The 6,240-nt window shown below is 28.4% G+C and overlaps 3 non-coding genes across 3 annotated transcripts; 2 read left to right on the forward strand and 1 right to left on the reverse strand.

Annotated features, from left to right (window-relative positions):
• Positions 1-1,087: 1,087 nt before the first annotated feature.
• On the reverse strand, positions 1,088-1,160 carry Trnar-ucg. Its single transcript has one exon. It is a non-coding gene; the product is annotated as a tRNA-Arg (tRNA).
• Positions 1,161-4,915: 3,755 nt separating this feature from the next.
• Trnar-ucg lies at positions 4,916-4,988 on the forward strand. Its single transcript has one exon. It is a non-coding gene; the product is annotated as a tRNA-Arg (tRNA).
• A 740-nt stretch (positions 4,989-5,728) lies between these two features.
• Positions 5,729-5,801, forward strand: Trnar-ucg. The gene has a single exon. It is a non-coding gene; the product is annotated as a tRNA-Arg (tRNA).
• Positions 5,802-6,240: the final 439 nt, after the last annotated feature.

Genomic DNA, 6,240 nt, shown 5'->3' on the forward strand with positions numbered 1-6,240 from the left:
GTGGTACTTCATTTTTATTTTTGTACGCAGGTCTTTTAAGTAGTTGGTCAACAAATCTACAACTGTCACTTGGCGATTGTGAATTCTCTTTTGTTAAAGCTCTTTCGGCTTTAACGAAGGCATTCTAATCACGTGCTTCGTGCTGATTTTTGTTCTCAGCTACCATGAAAAATTTACCATTTTAATGAAATATTAATACAATTAATAATAGATATTGGTATTCTAACATATATATTTGCATTATCCAGTTTTAAAAGTTCAATAAAAAAGTGCGCATCCTATAAAAAATAAATTTTGTTATTAAAATTTTTTATGCAACTTTTGTCGTTTTTCCATGAATTTAATTTGTTTATTTGCAATGCTATTATTTACTATTTAAATTATATAATTTAGGTGACAAATATTATTTGTTACAATGTTATTGCATATTGTGTCGTTTTTCCCAAAAGTTTTTTTTTTCGTTTTGAAAGAAATTTGTAGATCTTTATTAGTTAAAAAATTTTGCTTCTTTATTTTTTTGATAGATTATGCCTTTTGCTTAAAAACTTAGTTTTTCTATTCTTAATACTGCTTTTTACGGCTAAATCAAAAACTAAGCGTCCTATCAAAAAGTGAAGGATAGGAAATTTGCAGATTTTTTGTGGGTACGCAATTTTCGTCCATTTATTTTTTGTAGTATCTTTCATAGTTTGACGAAAAAATGGAATTGGTTATTTTTCATTATTTTTTGTGCCGTCAAAATTTAAATTTTCAATCATGCGAGAAAATTCAAAGAGCTTTAACGATAATCTTGGAGGGCCTTGAAAAATTAGCGTTTTTCTTGAATTTTTTTCATATCGCTCGTTATGTAGATTAATTTTTTTTAATATTGTGGGAGGGGGCTATCTAATTCTACACAAATCTAGCTCCTTCTTTGAAGAGAATATAAAAATCAATTTTTTTTGTTCTGAAAAAAAATGATATTTAGAAGAGGCTCAAACCCCACGAAGTGTAACACGTATTTCCCACGAGAAAAAAATAACAAAAAAGGAGTGTATACATATTGTTGTTAAATATCGTGTTTTAGGTATAAGTGTAAAAAAATTGTCGACCGTGACAGGACTCGAACCTGCAATCTTCGGATTCGAAGTCCGACGCCTTATTCATTAGGCCACACGGTCAGAATGATGTAATGTGTTGTTCTTTTTTCGTCAATTCGATTCAGAATCGTTAATATCAGGTAAACCGAGTTGAAACTCAATATTTATCTTCACAGATAGCCATAAAATGCGAACTAAATATTAAAATGAAAATTTTTTGCATTAAATCAAGTAGGCTAGTTTACTTGGCTGATTTTACTTGAAAGAAGCAAGTATTTTCTTTTTATAAGGGACCGATTTTCTTGAATCATGAAAATAATAGAATCAGGACAACTATTTGATTCAAGAATATATTTATCCTAACACATGCAGAAATTACCAAATGTTTGCCTTATTTCCGATTTGGGCCAGATCGGGCACACAAATTTGTGGTTGTTAAATTTGGCCCCCTCTAGACCCCGGCTTAACAGCCAAGCTTGCCAGTAGATGGCGCTCCATTAATTTCGGGGACTAAAGTGGGTTGACTCCAAATCGCCAAAGTTTCAACGTAAAGTGTCAAGCGTCAAAAATATCTCCATTATTATTTGGAAAAGCCCTACCGAAAGAAAACTGAGTTTTCTTTAGCGAAATAGCTTGGCCCATTTGAGTCTATAAACAAAGTCGATTTGAAACAAAATAGTCTCGGAGATAGTTTGAGAGATTTGGGTCCTTTTCAAGATCCTTTTAGTGGTCGTTTTAGAAGTGGTGCGACGGTAATATAATGTTCCTGTTGTATTCGTCACGTACCGGGCGAGCAGAGTTATTTACAGTAGTTGCTCGTGGCTAATCCGCTCTCCCTTTTTTAATTTCTCTTCAAATTATTAACACTTTTTTTTAATTGATGAATTTTCTCATTATACTTATTTATAATTGTTGTAATGTAATATGTAATGTGATGTAATTTATATGTAATGTAATGTATATGTAATGTAATATAAATGTTGTCTTTTTTGGCGTATCTCATTCCATTTACGAGAAAAAATGCCAAAAGTGAGCACAAGACGAATGCGTAGGTATCGTATACTTCAAAATATTCCTGAATTACGTGTTGAAGACTATAATAAGTAAATTTATTAAGAATGATAAGATGAAATCTACCCTCGAAATGAGGTTATTTTTTTATAAGAAAAGTAGCAAAAGTAATATTTCATTTGTTGAATGTGAAAACGAATCAGATCAACAATGACGTCATAAACATATTTATTTTCACGTATTTTTAGGTGATTTGATACTTTCCACAATTACGTTCAATATAGAAATAGAAAGCAACTTCAATTTAGAAATTAAAACCAAAAATATATTGCAAAATACTTTAATGGTTTATCATACACAAATGCTGGCTGTTATGTTGCGTTGTTTGACTTTTTCCGTTTGCTCGAAAAAAAGTGTCTGACATACTCCAATTTTTTCATATCGCGATCGGTTAGATAACCTGATATTTATATTCTCAAATTTCAGTTAAGTAGGTGATTTATTCGATTTTAATATTATTTTATTTAAGAATGCCTTTCAATTAAGAATAAAAAAAATAAATTAATATGGGCCCGATCGGGACCAGGTATGGTTATCTCTGGGCGCAGCGCTTGGGCCCCGATCGGGCATCGCGTTTCATTTCGAGTCTGGCCTCATCTAGATAGCCTGATTTGGGCCAAATTCTGCCAGATCTGGCCCCTATCAGATCCCAATTGGAATTCCTGCACGGGATATTCTATCTAAGAATACATTTTCTCAGATTAGGAAAATGTACGCTTGTTCCAAGCATACGGTAGCAAGTACTTATTTATTTAGAACACACTCATATTCTATCGTCCTCATTCGTACCTGCGATTGACTTAAATGAAGTAATATTTTCTTGATTCAAGAACAATTTTTTTAGTGTACTTTTTAAATATCTGCCCCATAGCCTGTTTTACAGGGTCCCAAAAAACACCCCTGCCTAAAGAAATGGCTATTGCGAATTTTCGACACTAATTATGATTTTGTTTTTTTGTGCAAGTTGTTTTTAGTTTATTAAATTCGACCTTATACAAATAATGAAATATTTTTACATATTGTTTAAGCGATTTTTATATCATTTTCAGCAATTTTAGCAAAAATTTCCCACTCTTTGCCCAATTTTTAATAACAGTGACGTGAATAATGAATTATAGTTTACAAAAGTAATTTTTTAAGCAATTTATCGTTATTTCGATAATATCACATTTCAATAATGCTAGAAATTTTTGGTTTTTCTGTAATTTTCAACTTTTTGTTCACTTTTCACTTGAAGTAAGATAATAATTCATTCAGTTTTGCAAAAATAATAATTTGAACAAATTATTATTGTTTATATCTTTCTTGTTCTATATTAATATTAGATATTTGTGAGTTTTTCCTAAATGTTTCACCATTTCGACTATTTTTCAATTAGAGAAAAGTAATCATTAATGTATGTTACAAAGTAATTGTTCAATCAATTTATGACTATTGTTAATAATATTCTCATGATTGGTAATAGAAAATTGCAGTTTTTCTGAAATTTTCAACATTTCGTTCACTTTTCACTTAAACTTAATATTCAATCCAATATATAGCAAAAATAATTGTTCAAACAAATTATTATTATTTAGAGCTAACTCCTTCTGTAGTAACCCTAAATAGTTGCCATTTTCTTTCTGAATTTTTAAACTTTTTCTCCATTTTTTAATTAGAGTAAATTAATAAACAATTTATGTTAACAAAAATAATTGCTTAATGAATTGATTATTAATTTAACGAATATCTTTGTTTAATAGTAGAAGGTTGTCGTTTTTTAACATTTCTAACTATTTGTCTTTTTTTTTACTTGGAGTGACTTAATAATTGTTTGAGTTGAGCAAAAATATTACTTCAAACAAATCATCATTGTTCATAACTATCTTCATCTACATTCATGCCAGATAGGTGCTTTTTTCAGAAATTTATCAATTTCAGTATACTTTTCGCTTAGAAAGGTAATAATTATTGCAATTTAATCAAAATAGTTTTTTAAACAACTCATTATTGCTCATCACTATCTGCTCTCAGATAAGTTCTCGAAAGTAGCAGTTTTTTCTGAAATGTTTAAATTTGCTTTTTTAGTTATGAATAAATAATAAATAAATATTAGAAAGTAAAACATTTTAAGACATCTCTTTCTTTTTCATGAATATATTTTGCTAGTGGGGGGGGGGCTGATTAAAAAATATGTTTAATTCAATTGACAGTCCTGTCATCATACCAACTTCTAATTATTCCGTTGTTTGTTTTTGTCTTTTGTATAAAATTATAATTTTTTTAAATTCTCTGTTTAAACTTATTTTGCGTATAACTAAAAAATCAAGACAAAATTAAGGGTTTCAGAAAAAAACAGTTGCCTAGAAATACTATAAGAGCGTATAGTTATAAACAGATATCAATTGTCCATTCACCCTAAGAGAAAAGTACATGAATAGTTGTACATTTCAGAAAAAAATGACATTTTATAGCATTATTCAAATTTCAGATTAAATATAATGATGATGAATATTTTGAACAATTAATTGTGTTGACTTTAATTATTTATTTAACGAATTTTGATTGAAAATTAGATAAAAACTAGAAAATTGTGGAAAAAACTGCACTTTTCTAAAATAATTTTTTTTAAATATTATTCAAAATAATAATTTACGAAATAATTATATTTTATTTTCATTATATGGCTCTCTGTGAAGATAAATATTGAGTTTCATCGCGGCTTAGCAAATATTAACAATTTTGAATTCCGTTTACAAAAACAGAAAAATAAATTACGTCGTTCTGACCGTGTGGCCTAATGGATAAGGCGTCGGACTTCGAATCCGAAGATTGCAGGTTCGAGTCCTGTCACGGTCGATAATTTTTTTACACTTATACCTGAAAAACGATATTTAATTGAAATATATATACTCCTTTTTTTGCTATACAAGAGCTTTGAAATCCGGTTCGATTTTTTTCAAACTGACTGAACGCGTGAAAAGTTGTTAAATAATTGCAATTTTTAATGGAAAATCAGAAAAATATACAACCGAAAAAATTTTGAAAATCAAAAAGAGAAGTCTGTTGAAAAGTATCGCATAAAACATTTTTTTTAACTTGAATCAAACAATCGTAAAATAATGTTTTTAAATTGGATACAGGCTTTGCCTCTTTTAGAATTTAAATATATTATATTATTTTTTTCAATTTAATTAATATTGTTACAACATCTTGTCATTCTGTTCAATTTTTCTATTTTTAACGTTTTCTATTTTAATAACATTTGCTAAATTATTATATACATTTCTAAGCAAATTTGTTTCTTTAAATAATTAATTGTATAATTAAATTTTAGCAATTTTGATTACAAGAAAAATTGAAGTATTTTTGCATAAGAAAAAAATCTATACAATTAAAATATCCTTCAGTCATTCAGCTTCATACTTATTCAAGCTGATGCTTCAAGGCCAATAATTTCTACAGAATTTGTTCAATTATTGCAATTTTGTATAAAAAGTAAGGAAAATATAATACCGAAAATTATTTTGCAAATATAAAACATAACTTTTTTGAAAGTAGGGCAGGAGGGTCCTGGATATAAATACCGAAATCGTACTGACCGTGTGGCCTAATGGATAAGGCGTCGGACTTCGAATCCGAAGATTGCAGGTTCGAGTCCTGTCACGGTCGAGAATTTTTTTTACACTTATACCTCAAACAAGATACTTAATAACAATATATAAAATCGGTGCACCGGTTTTTGCCACTTTAAGAAATGTTCCAACTTTGAATGCTTTTAAAAGAAAAAAATCGTTTTACGCATTTTTGAGAAAAATGATTTTGTTCATTTTTCACGATTAAAAAGGTTATTTTTCTCGAAAATGACACACTATTTGAATAACAGCTTATAGTTTTAAATTTAATATTTTTATATTATATATTTATTATTTATTATTATTTATTAGATTTATTTTGATTATAAGGGATTTAGGAAGTGGAACAATTTTGCGTCAATAACTATTATTTATATTTTGTGTCGTTTCCGAGAAAAATGAAATTTGTAATCTTCAAAAATGATGTTTCTTCAATTTCAGAAATAAAAAACAGTTTTTCTTTACTTTGAAGCTCA

This window comes from Belonocnema kinseyi, chromosome 1 (genome assembly GCF_010883055.1).
Source record: "Belonocnema kinseyi isolate 2016_QV_RU_SX_M_011 chromosome 1, B_treatae_v1, whole genome shotgun sequence".
Classification (NCBI taxonomy): domain Eukaryota; kingdom Metazoa; phylum Arthropoda; class Insecta; order Hymenoptera; family Cynipidae; genus Belonocnema; species Belonocnema kinseyi.